A 20,370-nucleotide genomic window follows, 5' to 3' on the forward strand; every position below is an offset into this window, starting at 1 on the left:
CCTTAATCCATTTTATTCTCCTCACATTTCCATCCATCCCCCTTTACCTACAGACCAGGGATCATTTGCACCAGCGAATTAACCTGCCAACTCACATATTTTTGGATATGGGAGGAATCCAGTGCACACCAAGGAAACCCACACGGTCACAGGGAGAATGTCCAAACTCCACAGAAACAACATCTAAAGCCATGACTGAACCGGACAGAACAGTATGTCAGCTTTCTTACCAGCAGTCTCTCAGTCTGGTATGGCAGTTGCTCTGCTGCTGACCAGAAGGCACTACAGAGAGTGGTGAGGACAGCGGAGAAGATCACCAGATCACCACAACCTGCAATCCAGGCCTTATACCCATCTCGCTGTCGCAAGAGAGCAACCAATATCATCAAAGACACCACCCACCCAGCACACAAACTGTTCACTCTCCTACCATCTGGCAAGCGCTACCGCAGCATGCGGAGCAAAACCACCAGATTCAAAAACAGCTTTTTTTCTCAGGCCATCAGACTACTCAACACACTCAAGAAAAGTCCATGAACATTACACAAACAAAGACCAACTGTTTGTCAAAATAATTTTAACTCAATGTCTGCAGTATGCTATTTGCACTTTTCTATATTGCACCTTTTATTATTGCAACTTCAGATTCAGATTCAATTTTAATTGTCATTGTCAGTGTACAGTACAGAGACAACGAAATGCATTTAGCATCTCCCTTGAAGAGCGACATAGCAAACGATTTGAATTAAAAAAATAATAATAAGTGTCCGGGGGGGGTGATTGGCAGTCACCGAGGTACGTTGTTTAGTAGAGTGACAGCCGCCGGAAAGAAGCTGTTCCTCGACCTGCTGGTTCGGCAACGGAGAGACCTGTAGCGCCTCCCGGATGGTAGGAGGGTAAACAGTCCATGGTTGGGGTGAGAGCAGTCCTGTGGCGATGCTGAGCCCCCTCCGCAGACAGCGCTTGCTTTGGACAGACTCAATGGAGGGGAGCGTGGAACCGGTGATGCGTTGGGCAATTTTCACCACCCTCTGCAATGCCTTCCGGTCGGAGACAGAGCAGTTGCCATACCATACTGTGATGCAGTTGGTAAGGATGCTCTCGATGGTGCAGCGGTAGAAGTTCACCAAGATCTGAGGAGACAGATGGACCTTCTTCAGTCTCCTCAGGAAGAAGAGACGCTGATGAGCCTTCTTGATAACTTAATAACATACCTCAAAATTTTAATACATTCTGGCACACTGTGAATATTTTAAATAATGTATATTGTCTATCTTGTTGGTAGATTGTCTGTCTGTGTTATAAATATTACTTGCATATTTGGAGTGTGGGGAAACGCAATTTCAATCCAATTTATTTGAATTGACAATAAAGTTTACTTTGAACTTTGAACTTTGAACTTGAGCAGTTCTACCAACTTTATTCACCGCAATACTATGCTGACCTTCAAATTATTACCAGAAGTGAGAAATGAACAGTGGTCTTTGGTATTAAGGTAGCATGTGATTCACATCCTGCATTGAGCCCAGGTAAAAAATAAATCAATAAAGGAGAAAACCTTCTACTAGTTGGAGCCATTCCTTGCACAAGGGAAGATTGTTGTTCCTTCAGTCATTCTTCATTCATCATTGGCGTGTCCCAGGTTCTGGCCCAACACCTTTTTGCTGCTTCAAACCTTTTGAGGGAGTGCAGCGTAGGTTTACAAGGTTAATTCCCGGGATGGTGGGACTGCGTATGCTGCGAGAATGGAGCGGCTGGGCTTGTACACTCTGGAGTTTAGAAGGATGAGAGGAGATCTTATTGAAACATATAAGATTGTTAAGGGTTTGGACATGCTAGAGGCAGGTTCCCAATGTTGGGGGAGTCCAGAACCAGGGGCCACAGTTTGAGAATAAGGGGTAAGCTATTTAGAACGGAGACAAGGAAACACTTTTCTCACAGAAAGTTGTGAGTCTGTGGAATTCTCTGCCTCTGAGGGTGGTGGAGGCCGGTTCTCTGGGTACTTTCAAGAGAGAGCTAGATAGGGCTCTTAAAGATAGCGGAGCCAGGGGATATGGGGAGAAGGCAGGAACAGGGTACTGATTGGGGATGATCAGCCATGATCACATTGAATGGTGGTGCTGGGTCGAAGGGCCGAATGGCCTACCCCTGCACCTATTGTCTATTGTCTATTGTCTATTGTCTATTGTCTATGTCGATTGTCTTTGCTAATATATTCAGAGTTGTGAATTTTTGCTGATTCTTGTAAAATATTAATTTCCATTTCCATTTCCATTTCTAAATCTTCAAAAATAAAGAAGTTAATTCACTAGTTCACGTTGAACGAGTAGAATTAGGGCATTCAGCCCATTGAGTCTACTCCGCCATTCAATCATCGCTGATCTCTGCCTCCTAGTCCCATTTTCTTGCCTTCTCCCCATATCCATTAACACCCATTCCAACCAAGAATCTGTCTATTTCTGCCTTAAAAATATCCACTGACTTGGCCTCCACAACTCTCTGTGGCAATGAGTTCCACAGATTAACTACCATCTGATAAAATAAGTTCCTCCTCACTTCCTTTCTAAAATTGTGCTCTTTAATTCTGAGGCTATGACCTCTGGCTCTAAACTCTCCCACAAATGGAAACATTGATTCCACATCCACAATATCTATGCCCTTGAACTAGTCCACACACTAGTTCTATGTTATTCCACTTTTGCATTCTACACATTAAGGGCAATTTCACAGAAGCCAATTAACCTACAAACCTGCACGTCATTTGAATGTGGGAGGAAACCAGATCATCTGGAGAAAACCCACATGGTTCCACAGGGAAAATGTACAAACTGCGAACAGACAGAATCAAACTCAGGTCTGTGGGGCAGCAGCTGTATACAGTGTTCTTCCCACACTCTCATCATCTGCCCCCAGATTCCACACACATTGAGACCAAATTTCAGCGGCTACAAACTTGCACCTCTTTGGGCTGTGGGAAAAAACTGGAGGAATAAGAGGAGACCCCTGCGGTCACAGGGAGAGTGTGCAAACTCCACCTGACTGCTTCAATGCACATATTAGATGGTTGTGTTGGTGGGTTGAGGGATAAGACAGGCCATGAGGTTACAGACCATGGCAGAGTATAATTCTCACATCTCAGTGAGAAGACCAACTACCACACTAAAGTTAGTAGAGCCATTAGTCTCAATTCTCCTGCACCCTCACCCCTGAGTCTGAGGTTCGTGGGTACCAATCCCACTCCAAACCCTTGAGCAAAAAAAATCCCAGGATTTGGAAGGGAGAGAGTGAAACTAATACACATACACAGTTTGCACAGTCAAGTGAGAGCATGTAAGAGCTATAGGACAGAGAACCTGTATTAGACCCCTGCTCCAATTCCACACCAGTCCTGAGCCCTGAGAGCTTTACGTTGATGTGGGAAGACCTTTAAAAGACTAAACTGCCTTGTCGTCACCCATTCTGAGTTGGACAGCCTCGCAGTCAAGCTTCAGTTTGTCGGTGTCAAGTATCATTCGCAAGCGTAAATGTCAGCCGAGAGATAAAGTCAAACTACTACCTCTGGTAAGCACGTAGAATGTACATAGTGGGTACGTTGGAGCTCAGGGCGTCTCTTAACGGCTCGTAAAGTTAACGGCAGGTACTTGGGAAACGCAGTAAGCTTATGAAGACACGTGAAGATTTTTAAACATGTTGAAAAATGTCCACGAGAGCCTCGAGAACCTACGAGCAGCTTTTACCGTAATTCTCTGAGTTCGAATCAGGGGAAACTCGGAAGAATTCTTGAATTAGCTCATACAGTGGGACAGGCCCTTTAGAGGGCAGGGTTGATCAAGAATATAATAGATGAATGAATGAACGAATGAATGAATACGTTTATTGACCAAGTATTCACATACAAGAAATTTGCCTTGGTGCTCCGCCCACAAGTGACAACATGACATACAGTGACAGTTAAGAATGATAGATAAAACATTAAACATTAATAATAAAATATTATTGATTAAGCATGTAAATTAAATGAAATACCAGAGCAAAAGGAGGCTACAGATTTTTGGTTATTGAGCAGAGCGACTACTCGTGGAAAAAAGCAGTTTTTATGTCTGGCTGTGGCAGCTTTGACAGTCTGGAGTCACCTTCCAGAGGGAAGTGATTCAAAGAGTTTGTGAGAGGAGTCAGAGATGATCTTACCCACTTGCTTCCTGGCCCTTGCAGTGTACAGTTCGTCAATGGAGGGAAGGCTGCAGCCAATAACATTCTCAGCTGATCGGAAGATACGCTGCAGCCTCCGAGTGTCATGCTTGGTGGTTGAGTCAAACCAGACCATGATGGAGAAGGTGAGGACAGACTCTACGATGGCAGTATAGAATTGAGCCATCATTGCCTGTGTTAAATTGTGCTTCCTCAGCTGCCGCTGGAAGTACATCCTCTGTTGTGTCTTTTTGACTGTGGAGTCGATGATAGCCCCCGACTTGGAGATGATGGTTCACAGAAACTTAAAAGACTCCTCAGATGTGACTGTAGTGTTGTTGATGGTGAGTGGGGTGAGGGGAGGACGAGCTCTCCTAAAGTCTACAATCAATTCCACTGTCTTAAGAGCATTGAGCTCCAGTTTGTTACGATGGCACCAGGATGCCAGCTGTGACACTTCCTGTCTGTAGGCAGATTCCTCCCCATCCTGGATCAGTCCAATCAGGGTTGTGTCATTCGCAAACTTGAGAAACTTGACAGAGGAGTCAGTGGAGGTGCAGTCGTTGGTATAGAGAGAATAGAGGAGAGGGGAGAGTACGCAGCCTTGTGGTGCTCTTATGCTGAGGGTTTTCAGGTCCGAGATGTGATTTCCCAGCCTCACATACTGCTTCATGTCTGTCAGGAAGCTGGTGATCCACCGACAGATTGGTTCAGGCACAGTCAATTCAGAAAGTTTGGAGTGTAGTGGCTCTGGCACAATGGTGTTGAATGCAGAGCTTCATCTTCTTCTTCTGACGTAAGGCGTGCACAGCCTAAAGTTGTCGGACAACTTGTTCTATTTGATCTTATTTGATTGTGCACACCGGGTTGACTGCATTTGTCGAAACAGGGCGGACAACGTGAAGGTTGCAATCTCACACCCCTGAATGCAGAGCTAAAATCAACAAACAAAATCCTCGCATAGGTCCCCTGGCGGTCTAGGAGCAGGAGGATGAAGTGCAGGCCCAGGTTGACTGCATCATCCACAGATCTATTGGCCCGATATACAAACTGTCGAGGGTCCAGCAGAGGGTTTGTGATATTTTTCAGCTTGGCCAGCACAAGCTTTCAACTGTCTTCATGACTACAGAGGTCAGTGCGACAGGCATGTAGTCATTAAGACCAGTAATCCTTGTCTTTTTGGGCACAGGGACAATAGTGGAGACTTTGAAGAAGGCAGGGACAGTACAGGTTTGCAGTGACTGGTTGAAAATGTCTGTGAAGACCGATGATAGTTGTTCGGCACAGAGATTGAGAGTGGGAAAAATTGTTCAATCCTGGAGATTTCCGGCTTTTCTGTCTTCTAAAAAGCCTCTCCACCTCCTCTATTTTTATTGTTGATGATGGAGAAGGGGATGTTGTGCAGAATGGAGGGTGTGGGTAATTGTGTGGGAAGTCGTGATTGGAGAGGGGAGGGTGGGAAAGGGTCCATTCTTTTCAGACTGGAGTCTTGCTTTAAGTATCTGTGAAGTGGTAAATGGGAAGGTGTGGGTGTGATTGGGGAGAAGAATGGGGGAGAACTGGATCAGCAACTGGATTAGCTGCAGGAGCAGGTCTGAGGCAGGTATCCTGCGGCAATTGGTTGACTCCTCAGTCTTTCCAACCATCTCCAAGGCACAAGTGAGAAGTGAAAACACTGCTCCTTTGTTGTGCTACACAATCCTCCTTTCAGGTCATGATGTCTAAAATTAACAGGGTGCCAAAGATTGGATGGCTGATGGATAGATGACGGGTCAGTGGGTTTTTATCAGTTCTTTTTCAGTAATTCAAATAATGCGGTATCATGGATCTTTAAAGAAAAATGGATATTGATGTGCATAAACCGCAGTAGGCGGTTCACTCAGGGAGCAAAATCATTGTTGATTCCTATATGTATTTTGACAGTTGTCAATGATATCTGAATAGCATGATGAACACACTGAATTATATCCCATATTCCAAATTGTGAATTCTGTTTATCATGTCTCCTGTTAAAGCCCCGAGGCTACTGGTGAAAACACGGTAAGGGCAGTCATTACTTTTATTGCCAGAAAGGGAGCATTGCGGACTGAGGAGTCTTATTATATCTTGTTATTCAGGCAGTGGTTAACTCAGTAAGTATCTCCCTGGACAGCCTCAGCCTTTGCAGCCTCGATTCTTTTGATGTGACAGCTTGAATCTGGTGGTGTACACAGAATCTAAGTTGTAATTGTGAATCGGTTGTAAGTCTTCTGTGAAGCCTTTGGTTTTGTTGTGCCCTCTGAATGCTGCAAAGATTCAAGGCAATACATACTGAACTCCTCTGCTCACCACCATGTTTATTTGCTTCAGCCCTGCAAACTGTCAGCTGTATCCCCTGTGAGGTTTCACTGGTGACAGTCACGCAATTGGGCTGGTCTTTGGCCCACTTCTCTCTTATCCCTGTGTCCTAGCCTGTCATCTAAGTTGGGGGCATTTTAATATTTCAGACATGTGCAAGGAGCTTTGGTACCATCTTGGAATTTCTGACAACTGAAGGTGTGAGAAACCAATTATTTATACATGAACTTCTGATAACTATTATTAGTCATCTCGACACATATCCTGGCTAGGACGACCCCTGCAACTCCAACCCAGTGCCATCCCCAGGGCAATGGGCCTTTATGACCAAATTAAGACACTAACATTTTTATAAAACTTTAGATTTACACTTACACCAAACCAATTAATCTACAAACCTGTACGTTTTTGGAGTGTTTGAGGAAACCGAAGATCTCAGAGAAAATCGACACAGTCATGGGGAGGACATACAACCTCCATATAGCATATAGACAGCACCTATAGACGGGATCGATCCCGGGTCTCCGGCACCGCAAGCGCTGTGAGGCAGCATCTCTACCACTGTGCCACACTGCCGCTCTTGTGCACTGACTTAGTATGGTCTACTGTCTTACACTCTTGTACTTAGTATGATTGTGCCCAATGTATAGTAGGATTGTCTCTGAATTGTATGCAAGAAAAGAATTTCACTGTATGTGGGTGCATGTGACAATAAAATACATGTAGTAAGGAACTGCAGATGCTGGTTTAAACTGAAGATAGACACAAAAAGCTGCAGAAACTCAGCGGGGCATGCAGCATCTCTGGCGAGAAGGAATGGGTGACGTTTCGTTTTGAGCCCCTACTTCAGACTCGCGTTTCAGGTTGAGACCCTTCTTCAGGTTGAAGAAGGGTCTTGACCCAAAATCCCACCCATTCCTTCTCTCCAGAGATGCTGCCTGTCCTGCTGAGTTATCCAGCATTTTGTGTCTATCTTCTAACAATAAAGCACTGTTGATAGAATGTTATATCAAATATATGCTGTTTACATATACCCACCCCCCTGGCTGCATTTCCAATCTAGCAGTCCATACCAAAAATATTTGGGGGAGAAATATTCAATATTTAATCATTGAGATGCTTTATTTTATAGAAGAATTTGCTCACAGTTACAAGACAGAGTTATTTTGCATGGAAAAGAGTTGAGTTCAGGCTGACCATCAAGCATCCATTAATACTTACCCTATTTTTTCTCTACCCACATTCATATACACTCACCAAGAGATTCTACCGAAGAAATGGAGCACTGTCAATGTCAAAGCTGCCAAAACTAAATATTACAGATTTCCTCTATACTTCGTAAATATTGAAAAAAATAAATTAAAAATAAAATGAATTAAAAAACAGGACAACAAACTAATACCAGTTAAAAAAAGATTAAATCAATTAAAAGTTCAGCATTAAACTCAATTATTTTGAAATTAACAGAGGCACTTTCTGAACCTGCTTAAAACTAGTGAAAATGTGTAGGAAGGAACAGCAGATGCTGGTTTATACTGAAGATAAACACAAAATGCTGGTCACACAGCACCTCAAGAGACAAACGATGGCTCATATTTTGTGTTGGAACCCTTCTTCAGCCTGAAAGTAGAGGTGGGGGAGGGGGATGGGGACTGGAGTTAGGAAAATGGCCAAATGAAATATGAAGTTCTAGTGATCTAGCGATCCCCAGCATAAATGTGAGAATCACTGAAACTATGTATTATGTTCAAAAAACAAACTGAATGAATGAAAAATGAATGAATGAATGAATAAGTTTATTGGCCAAGTATGTACGATACGATACGATATTAATTTATTGTCAGAGCAAGTCTGAAATTTGTTTTGCCATACAGCCATACAAATAAAATAAAGAACATAACACACGATAGAGTCCAACAAAAAACATCCCCACACAGCAGAATCAAAGTTTCCCACTGTGAGGGAAGGCACCAAATACTTCCTCTGTTGTTCTTAATGTTCACCCATGGTCGAGGCCTCCCGAGCCCTCCGCAGTCGTCGCCACGAGCGGCCCGATAATCAGGCCCGCCCGCTGGGATGATGGAACTCCAATGTCAAAACGGGAGAACAACCTCTGCGGCTTCGACCTCCGAATCAGCCGCCTCCTACCAGAGTCTGTGGCTCCCGGAGTCCACATGCCGCGCTGGGTGGAGATTCATGCTGGCGGCCCTTGGCAAAGAGTCCCAGGGACTCCCCGATGTTGTAGTCAGCACCGCCCGTGTTGGGAGCTCTTCAAACCTCAGCTCCGTTATGTGGGAGCAGCGGGCCCAACACTCTGGAGCTTCAAACGGCGATCCAGGTAGGCATCGCTCTGCTCCGCGGTGAATCCAGCGCTGCGGCCCCACTGTTGAAGCTTTGGTCTGGTCCCTGGCAGGAAAGGCCGCTCCAATCCAGATGGTAGGCCGTGAGGAGGGGGGCGAGGACGCTACTCGGAGAATAGTCACGTCCTCGCCAGGAAGCGACTGGGAAACGGTTTCCTCCTTACTCTACCCCTCTCCTCCACATAGAAAAAGTAAAGAAACTCCAAACACACTTTTAAGACAAACTAAAATAAAAAAGGATAGAAAAACAATACATACAAGGAATTTGCCTTGGTGCTCCGCTTGCAAGTAACAATACGACATACAGTAACATATAAGAATGACACATAAAACATTAAACATACTGTAAATAATACAACATTACAGTTTAAACATGTGAATGAAATATGTGAATGAATGCTGGAGGAACTCTGCAGTTCAGGGAGAATCAACGCTGAGGGTGTGGAGGGGTGAAGATGGACAAATGGACCCTGATTAAGGGTGGGAGGGAAGGTAGTGATAGAGGATGTACCTCCCTTTGTCTACCTGGTCTAATGCTGCCTACAACTGTTTAACAAGTCCGATTTCCATTCATCTTCATGCATGACAGTTTGCTCCATATTTTTCCGTGAATTGCCTGACTAATTAAAGCTATGTTCTTTGCTTTGAACTCTTCTGACAAAGTAGTACATTTTTTTTCCATTTACCTGCTTAAATTGTTTAATCATCTTTTACATTTATTATTATTACACTAAAAGTCTCATCTTGACCACTTCCTGTCTATTTTGTTAATTGATTTTTGAAAAAGGCTACCCTATATCGCTATGATTTTTTCGCCATCTTACTCACAGACCTCCTCCGCTGCAGCAGCCCCAAGGAGTATGAAGCCCCAGATGCCTGGCGTAAGTCAGTCACTCTGGAAGATCGTAAATGATTTGTTACCCCACAATGTGGTTTCAATGAATGATGATTGGTTAACCCTTAATGTGCTTGCCATAAATGATTTGTTAGCCATCAATGTGCTTGCAATGAATGATGATTTATTAACCCTAATGTGCTTGCAATAAATGATTTGTTACCCCGCAATGTAGTTGCGATAAATGATGATTGGGAAGAATTTCTGGCAGTTTCTGAGCTGCCAGCACACCAGCCCTGAGCTGCCAGCCCACCCGCCCTGAGTGACTGAGCTGCCAGCCGACCAGGCCTGAGTGACTGAGCTGCCAGGCCAAGAATCCATTCGGCCAACAATGTCCATAAAGTCCTGGCTCTGTAAACCAGTCTCTTTGTCCCACAACACCCGTACTAGCACACCAGAAATATTGGTGGAGAGGTGGAATATTGCGTTGGGGGACCAGCCCTCCCGTGTGAACCTGGGACCCAACGGGTCCCATTTAGTGTAGTCTTAATTAGAAATCATAACTATTACTTAATTTCTTCTGCTGTTATAACCCTCCCCAATGCCCTCCTTAAATGGATGCAGTCCTGCAGAATATATTTCTACAATACTGTCAGGTGGAGAGGTCCAGGATTTTGACACTGCCACAAAAAGAGCCAGTAATATATTTTCAAAATAGGATTATGTATGAGTAGAATGCTGCAAGTTGTGGTTTTACCTCTGAGCCCACTATTTTTAACCTTTTGAGTTTTAGACGTGGCCTTAGAGCAGCCTTGTCAACTAACTGCAGTAGATATTTATAGATGTTGTGCATCACAACCATGGTACAATATTTTCAGCAGACAGATGCCATCAAGTCAACTGCTTTGTTCCTGATGATACGGAGCTGTTTGAGTATTGAAACACCAACACTTATCAGGCAAATGGATAGAGTTCTCTTTGCCCCTGCCTTGTGCCTTGCAGATAATGAACTTGGAAATGCCAGAAGGTTGTCAATCTCTCCACCGGAAACCCAGCATCTGACCCAGCTTCTGGTCCAATTTGGCTTTTGATCATTGAGATGGCAGTGGGAAAGGTTGGCAATGTTCTTAGTAAATGGATGAAATCTTATCAAAAATTGTCAATGTCTAGCAGCGTGAATATTATTTATCACGCCATGCCTGGACATTGTATGTTTATTCCATGTAGGTGTGGTCTGCTTTAGTGGTTCAATGGTTCGTTATTATCACGTGTACAGAGCTACCATGAAATTATGTTATTGCATACAGTTCAGTAAATTCTTACTGTACATAAACACAATCCCAGATTAAGTACAAAGTGAATAGAAATAGCCCACTGGGACCATACACAAGAGTCACCTGGTTTGCCACCATTTACAAAGTCCATGGTGCAGCTGTCCATAAAGGACAGTTATACGGATGGTCTAGTGAACCATCGTCCCTCTCATCTCCCAGCCACCATTCAGCCTTTGTGTCCCGGGTGTCTCCCGAAGCTGACCTTGAAGGCACAGAAAGTTAGATCCCGGTTCTTCTTATCAGCCCTTTTTTCTTGTGTCTGCCGTCACCTACTCACCACCCTCCTCTCTGTTCCTTGATGGTGAGCAGGGGCCAGGCTCACTGGCTTCCCTCCAGTCTTCCTTCCTCAGGTGAGTTTCGCAGTTCCTGGCGTGCGAGCCAGGCTTGCCATGCAGCCTGATGGTCCTTAGTTGCTGAGGAGTTGCAATCATCAGAGCATCTCTGTAGATGAAGGCCATCGATGAAGCAACTGAAGATATTTTGGCCTTAAACACAGCCTGGATTAAATCTTGCAATGATACACTAATACAATGATGCATGATTGCCCATCTACAATCTCAATGAATTTCCTTTGTGCAAGGTATAACTCCAATCCTTTACGTGTTTCTCCTGATGCCCATTTAACTTCTACTTCACAAGGATTTCTTGATGTCACACATAGAGCCATACAACATGGAAACTGGCCCTCCAGCCCAGTTTGCCTATGCCGACCAAGGTGCCTGTTTATACTAGTCCCATGTTTCACCATTATCCCTCTAAACCCTTCCTATCCATGTACCTGTCGATGGTCAAGTACTGTATTGATATCAAGGACAGAGACTCACTGTTCAGCTGCAATTCAGCTTTTTATAAACTCATGTTCTAGGATCAGAATTAAGCCATTCGGCCCATCAAGTCTAATCCACCATTCAATCTGTCCCTCTCAATCCCATTCTTCTGCCTTCTCCCAATAACCTCTGACACCCTGGCTAATCAAGAATCTGTCAATCTCCATCTTAAAAATATCCATTGATTTGGCCTTCACAGCAGTCAGTGGCAATTAATTCCACAGATTCACTGCACCTGAGAAATTCCACCTCATCTCCTTTATAAAGGTAATTCAGTCCATGTTTTTACCAAATCTGTTCGGCCTGAAGCTGAACAGTCCCGGCAAAATTCAAGCTGCATCACAAACACATAATTAGGAAGTAAGTGCCATGTGATAACACAATCCTTCACTTTTTGGCTGGTTGAGAGCAAAGATCTCTGCTATAAGGCCTTTGGTTAAGAGCAGACTGATGGGCACTAATTACCTTGACTGATTTAATTCCTCTCTCTGACAACATTATTCAATAGAATGCAACTCTAGGTTATGTGACTCTTGCTTATAATTTAACCCATTTAACACTGATATCATTCTACTGAATATGTGCTGCTTTCAAGGACTTTATATCCTTCCCGTGCCATTGTACCAAAACTGAATGAAGTTTGAGCCCTGCACAGCTGCATCTTAAATTTCACCCTGATGTATTTCAGCCCCTTTGAAGTAAAGATTCCATTAACCTTTTAAATTAATTTTTGTGTCTATTCACTTGTTCTTAGCGATTTCTCTACTTGGACCCTTAAATCTCTCTGCTCATCCATAGTTCCAGGCTGCTTGCAATTTAAAAATTACTCTGATCAATCTCCTTCAGTCCAAAGTAGATAACCTCACACATTCTCACATTGATCTCCCTCTGCCACAGTTTTGTCTTTAATCTTCAAACACTTAATCAGCCAATATCCTTGTGTAGCGTTTGGTCCCATCTGTGTTGTGTAGCATGCAACAACCTAAAGCATTGTTGTCAGCAAACTTAGTTATACAGCTGTCTATTCCTCCGAGTCACTTATAAATAGAGTGAACAACTAAATTCCATACACAGATCCCTGTGAGGATACCTTTATTCACATCCTGCCAATATGAGTAAATATTATTTAACTACATCTGCTGCCCATTGCAGAAAATATCTCCATTGCATTTAACTTTTGTGCGCAATAGACTGAATGTAACTGGGAGATACAAGTTTTTTTTACGAATTGAAACCGAGTTTCTCTGATCAATCCGATTCAACCATATGTTTGGACACCCTGTCACTAATAATAGATCCTATAAATGTCTTCATGGTCTCCTGCAATATTTTAATGAATTTATTGTACAGTAATAGTGAGTCCTAATGAAAGGTCATCAGCCTGAAACCTTAACCATTTCTGATTTTCATATCGTTCAAGAGATTACTCCCTCTAGCCACTAAGTGGACTACATGATTAAGGAGAATGGTATAAAACGCATGTGAGCTCTCCGTCAGAGACCTTCAGAGCTTCTTCACAGATAAATCTTCATAACACAGTCTTTTGATTAGTAGATTCTTTATTGTTGATGAAAAACAATAAGGTATACATCCAACCTTCTTCTGACTCGCTCACTATAATCTTCATCAAACTCCAACATCGCTTCAAAGGTTGGAAAACTCCTCGTGTCTCCGTTACACTTTGCATGGTCAAAGGTCAAAGGGTATGCCTTCCTCATGCTGGTCCAAAACTAAAACTAAAAACGAAGCTTCTGCGCAAGAAACTTAGCTCTAAACACGCCTTAGAATACGTCATAAATCCCACCCATATAATTACAGGCAGTCTAAAACTTAAAGACACATGCCATAATTAATGACACATAAAACACAAGAATTTCATTGTCCTGTCAGGAACACATGACAATAAACAAGCCAAATGGCCACTGCAAATTCATCTTCTCCAGATACTGCCTGAATTGCTGTGCGTTTCTACCATGTTCCCTTTGTGCTTCTAACTCATCGTGCTGGTAGGATAATGCTTTGGAGGGCAAATAATTTCCAAGTTTATCTTGAATCTCACTTTAATAAAATACAATGACACGGTTGACTCAGTCTAAAGAGCTAGTTCTTGACAGTTTTGAAAGAATTATATTCACCACAATTTCCTTCCTTCCTTGTCTATAACTTGCATTCCTTGCAAACGTAACTACACTGCAGGAGTTACTCAGGATAGTGGTCTTAGCCCAACCATATCAGGTGCTTTATCAATGATATTTCTTCCCTCATAATGTCTAAAGTGGATATCTTCACCAATGATTCCACTAGGGGTGCCGCATTAAACTACAGTCCGTTCATTTTTGCTTATCTTTTTTTAATTTTAGTTTGTCTAACCAGTTTGTTTTGGGGATTCTTTAGATTTCTATGTGTGGGAGGGGGGTAGGGTAAGGGGGAAACCGCTTCCCAGTAGCTTCCTGGTGACTATTTCTCCGAGTCGTGGACGCTACCAACTTGATCGGAGCGGCCTTTCCTACTGGAGACTGGGGACCGGACCAGAGCTTCGGCAGCGGCAGTGTGGCGCTGAATCTACCGCGGAGCGGGCGATGCCTATCTGGATCGCCGTTTAAAGCTCCAGAGCGTTGGGCCTGCAGCGTCGACATCGTGGAGCTCCCAGCGCAGGCTGGGCTGACCAACATTGCGCAGTCCCTGGGGCCCTTTGCCGAGGGCTGCCATCGTGAATCTCTGCCCAGCGCTGCCTGGGGACTTCGGGAGCCGCAGACTCCGGTGGGAAGCGGCCGATTCGGAGGTCCAAGCCGCTGAGGTTGGCCTCCCATTCCGACGTCGGAGTTCCAACATCCCGGCGAGCGGGCCTGAGTGGCGGGCTTCTCATAGCGGCGACTACGGAGAGCTCCAAAGGCCCCGACCACGGAGGAACAGCAGAGGAAGAGACTGACTTTGGTACCTTCCCTCACAGTGGGAAACATTTGATTCTGCTGTGAGGGGTTGTTTTATGTTGGACTCTATCGTGTGTTGTGTTCTTTATTTCATTGTATGGCTGTATGATGACAACACATTTCACTGTGACAAATAAATGTATCTTGTATCTTGTATCTTGTATCTTGTATGATTGCACAAAATTCAATTTCACGTGCAATACTTCAGAAAAAGGAAGCAGGCTGTGTCGACATGAATTAAGGCCTAGGCAAAGTTTAGGACCTGAAAAGTAGCAGGTAACATTTATTCTAAAAAAAGTGCCAAGCAGTGACCAACTCCAATGTGAGAGAGTTGAATCATCTACCTTTTATATTTAATCACCATCAGTGTCTATCCTATGATCAACATCACGGGAGATCACCATTGACCAGAGGCTCATCTGGACCAACCGTGATTACAAGAGCAGATCAGAACCTGAGAATTCTGTGGTGGGCGACGCATGTCTTAATCCTTTGCGATTCATAAATAATGACAGAATACACTTATTTTATTCGGACAAGTGCAGCCCAGCAGCACTCAAAAAGATTGGCATATTTCAACAAAGCACCCTGTTTGCTTAGTACTATTTGCTTAGTACCCATCAACCATCTTAAGAATTCATTCTCTCCACTGGAACATAATTACCAGCATGTGTATCATGTACTCTTGCAGATATTTGCCCAGGTTACTCCAACAGTACCTTCCCAAACCATAGTCCTTAACATATAGCACAATGGGCTCTAGAGAATGGGGGCAACATCTACAGCTACCTGTCCAAGTCGTACACTATCCCAACTGGGAAATGTCCATCTTATTTTTCATCATCACTTGGTCTAAATCCTGGAAATCACTCTATCAGAACTGAACAAGGAGGAGGACACAAATGCAGGCTCAGACACAGGGCAGATCAGTCTTCAGAGTAGAAGGTCCAAGTCGCAGCAGTTCAAGACAGAGGCAAACAGTACAATCTAGGAGCAGATTAGGAGCAGGCCACAGAGGTCGAAAAACAGGGTTGAGGTCAAAGATTTCTAGAGATGTAGCATACCACAACGAACTGGCAATGAGAACTAAAACACAAAGGGCTTAAATAAACTGTCAGGGGATAACGGACACAGGTACACATCAGGGCGGGGCCAATAATCACATGAGGGTAAACGACCTGATAGGAAATGGGACCTGAAACAAGAGGGGATGCGAAACACGAAAATAAAACAAGAATGCACAATTTACTAAAAAACAATAAGAAAAGAAACTAGATCAAACCCGTTGACACACTCTATAAGTGCACTCTGGCATCTTCAAAGTACTTCAAGAAAAGCTTTTCAATAATCCCCTTCTTGGCCACAATGCTATTTTTGTCTCGGTACATATATAAAAAAATTAAACGTAATCACTAGATTAAAGATACACCGTTATAATGGCATCTAAAGCTTATAAAAGTATAATCACGTTCTTGCACAATTATGATTTGATTACCTAGTATCACCGATAATTTATTGTATTGTTACTGTATATTTATTATTGTGTTAGCAGGGATTGTTTCATTTCACAAGGAGCTGCAAGCAAGGCTGCACATTATATGATCAGCAGCTATTGACAACAATTTTCTATCTTTGTGATGAAACAGAGGTAATTGAAGATGGACAAAAGACAGACACAAAATGCTAAAGTAATTCAGCAGGTCAGGCTGAAACCCTTCGTCACATTGAAAGAAAGGGAAAAGGTGATGTTTCGGGTCAGAACCCTTCTTCAGACTGAAAGATAGATAAGGCCAGAACAAAATACTGCCGGCAACAGATGACCACCGGAAGGGTGGAGTCCATAATGGCCCATTGTTGGCTGGGGAAGATGTGCTTTGAAGATGCGATGTCATTGAAGATGGTTGGCCAAGGATACTGACCATATGAACTTCTGTGACACTGTTCTGGGGCTGAATTATTAACCTTTCGTCAAACGTGAGTAAATTCCGTGAGATGCAACTCCACGCAATGAAGAAAGTTTTACACTTGACTTCCATTAACTTCTATTCCTTCACCTCTTTGATACTACTACCTGGTCAAATGTTCTTTTGCTGATGCCTTGTCTAAGGTTGTAATGAGCTCTGGAGCTGAGCGCTTCCTGAAGAACTCAAACTGAGCATCAGTGAGCAGGTTAGTGGTGAATTAGTGCTGCTTGATAGCACTGTCGACAATGCTTTCCATCACTTTGCTGAAGATTGAGAGTACGTTGATGATGTGCAGTAATTGACCAGATTGAATTTGTCTTGCTCTTTTTGAAGAAGTTTACTTGAACGAGTGACAATTCCTGCATGTTTTATGGAAAGAGTAGTGAGCAGAGCTAATCATGAGGACACCATCTAAAGGATATTACATTGCTATGGTGTGTGTTATGACAATTTAAAGTCTGTCACTTTTGTTGTGGCAGTTACCTTATTACAAAAAGCCTTCAATAAAATTGCAAATGCAATCAGGTAAGGAATCCCCTGCTCCCTTAATGATATTTAAATTCAAATAGTGAGTAATTGCACATTTTAAAATGTTCATTAAGCTTTGGAAAATAATTTCCTGAAACAGATTGGAGTGCAACCATTCATGGTACACAGGTTGTAAATGTTAAAATAAATAAAATCACTCTGGCCGACATTGGCACCTCTCCAGTCCAGAAGTTCCATGAAGCAATAAATTGTCAAGAAGATCTCTCCTTGGTATACTTTTGCAAAAACATGTGCACTTTTCCAGGCCGAGAGCTTTGTCTGTCAGGCTGAATAATACAGGTGCTGCACAGATGGAAAATCCTGTTAATAAAAACAGAACATGCTGGAATAACTCAGCAGGTCAGGCAGCAACTGTGGAAAGGTAAACCATTCACTTTTTAGGTCGGACACCTTCATGAAAGAAAGAGAACTAAATTAGTTGAGGTAGAGGGAAGATGAGAGGGTGATGAAGAAAGGGAATCTTTCTGATGGGGTGAAATAATGGGGTAGTTACAATACAATACAATACAATACCGTTTATTTGCTAGAGACAAAACGACAGATAAGATCAGATTCAGTTTGTCGGAATCCGGGTCGGTAAATATAATTGGAAAGGGCCTGTCCCACTTGCCGATTTTTTTTGGCGACTGCCGGCATCATTGACTGACGCAGAAAGATTTTGAACATACAGCGACGGCAAAAAAAATGTTGCGACACGCGAGGAGTCACCGTGCATCAATACGTCACCGCCGCAGCACACCGCGTCACGCCACGACTTTTTTGGTGACCTGATACGTCAGTCAATGATGCCGGCAGTCGCCAAAAAAATCGCCAAGTGGGACAGGCTATAGATCAGTGTCACTCATGTTATGAGTCATACTTTGTGGCTATGCCCACTATTTTACCAGAAAGCCTCTCTGCCCTTTCTCTCTCACTTTTGAGTTACATGCTAAGTTGGAGTTACCTATGCTTTTATTTTAGTTTGTTGTTTTCTCCGGTATATATTACTATGGCTTCTGCTCTCAGAAAACCAGAGATCCTGGTGTTTGACGAAGACCTCGCAGTACGGTGGCGCGTATTTGAAGAAGACTTCACAATTTACATTGAAGCGGCTCACCCTACTACTGCTCCCGGTGTTCGAGTGTCAATAATTCTTAATCTAGCAGGCAGAGAAGTTGCTCGATGTGCCAGAAGATTTCATTATGAACCAGCTAGATTTGACCCGGTTGGTGTCCAGATCGCTCCCACTGAGTCGTTCCGAGAGCCTGACAGCCAACTACGCAATTTCCGACAGTTATGTGAGTTACGTACTAACTTGGACATGGAGAGGCATTTGTTCTTTTCCCGAAGCCTGATGCAGGGAGAACCTGTGGAGATGTATGTCAGTGCATTGAAGCACATTGCCAATCGATGCGATTTCAGGGATATATATTGGGATGTAGCCTATTGTACAAGGCATTGTGAGACCAAATCTGGAGTATGGTGTACAATTGGTCTACGGAAGGATGTCCGCAATAGAGAGATACAGAGGAGATTTACTAGAATGTTGGGTTTCAACAACTAAGTTACAGAGATACGTTGAGTTAGGTCTTTATTCGGAGTGCAGAAGGTTAAGGGGGGACCTGAGCTTAAAATAGAGAGGGCAGAGTGATGTGGACAACTTTTCGCTGTGGAGGGAAGATTGGTGACATGACTTCGGTTTAGGGGTAATATGGTGCATTCGCGGTCAGTGGTACTGTGTGGACGAGCTCTGGAAGTGGTGGAGGCAGGTTCATTGGTATCATTTAAAAATAAATTGGATAGGCATATGGATGAGAAGGGAATGGAGGGTTATGGTATGAGTGCAGGCAGGTGGGACTAAGGGAAAAAAAAATTTGTTCGGCACGGACTTGTAGGGCCGAGATGGCCTGTTTCCGTGCTGTAATTGTTATATGGTTATATATGTGACAGCCTAGTCTGTGACCGCTTGGTCTACGGTGTCCGCAATGATAAATTACGGGGGGCGGAGAGAGAAGGGGAGAGAGAGAGAAGGGGAGAGAGAGAGAGAGAGAAGGGTCGAGAGAGAGTGAAGGGGGAGAGTGAGAAGGGGAGAGAGAATGAGAGAGGGGGAGAGAGGGGGGAGAGAAGGGAGAGAGAGAGGGGGAGAGAGGAGAGAGGGGGAGAGAGGAGGGGAGAGAGAGAAGGGAGAGAGGGAGAGAGAGGAGGAGAGAGAATGGAGAGAGAAGGGAGAGAGAGAGAGAGGTGGGAGAGTGAAGGGGGAGACGGGAGTGTCGGGTTCATTTTCCCACACAAGCCATAGGTGACTGGGAAATCTGAACCCAAGCAAGAAGTTGAAAGCGGCCGAAGGTGTGCATTCCACGGGACAGCCCCCACTCTCCCACGGCCACCCTCCGCGGGCTGCGGGTCAGGTGGAGAGGAGGTTTGTGGCATTGTTCGTGCCTTCACGGTGATGTGATGGACGCATGGGTCTGGACTACTCGCTGACAAGTCCCGCCCCCCCAGCAATGCCAAGTCCGTTATTGGACTTTTCTGTTGAGCGGATGTCGGTCCTTTGGCCTGTAGGCGATGCCGCCTTTCGGGAAGGTGGCGTATCGACTGAACGGCCATTCGGTAAGTTTGCTTTTAGGCGATGCAGCCTTTCAGTTCGCAGGCGTTTAGGCGTCCCGCCCTTTCGGTTGGTAGGCGTTTCGTCTTCGGACTCTTTCAGTTCATTCGCGTTTCGGCCTCGTTTCTATTTGGTTCTTTGGCTTTGGCTTCTTTGCTTCGGCCTCTAGTCTGTCGGCACCGCGTCCAGGTACCGGTGGTCCAAAGGACCTCTGTGCTGCTTCTCTCTATGTCTCCTTGACTCTATGACACTCAAATAAACTTTCTGACATCATCTCACATAGTCTCTCCTGATCATCTCCTTGACGTCACTGATTATTTTCCTCTTCCTCCCTGATCAATTCCTCAACACAACCACCTTGATAAGAACCTGAGGAGCCAAAAATCTCAATCCAAAATCCTAATATGATGGGTATGTGGATCGAATTGCCAGAGGAAGTAGTTCAGGTGAGTCAAATAATAA

This window comes from Leucoraja erinacea, chromosome 1 (genome assembly GCF_028641065.1).
Source record: "Leucoraja erinacea ecotype New England chromosome 1, Leri_hhj_1, whole genome shotgun sequence".
Classification (NCBI taxonomy): Eukaryota; Metazoa; Chordata; class Chondrichthyes; order Rajiformes; family Rajidae; genus Leucoraja; species Leucoraja erinaceus.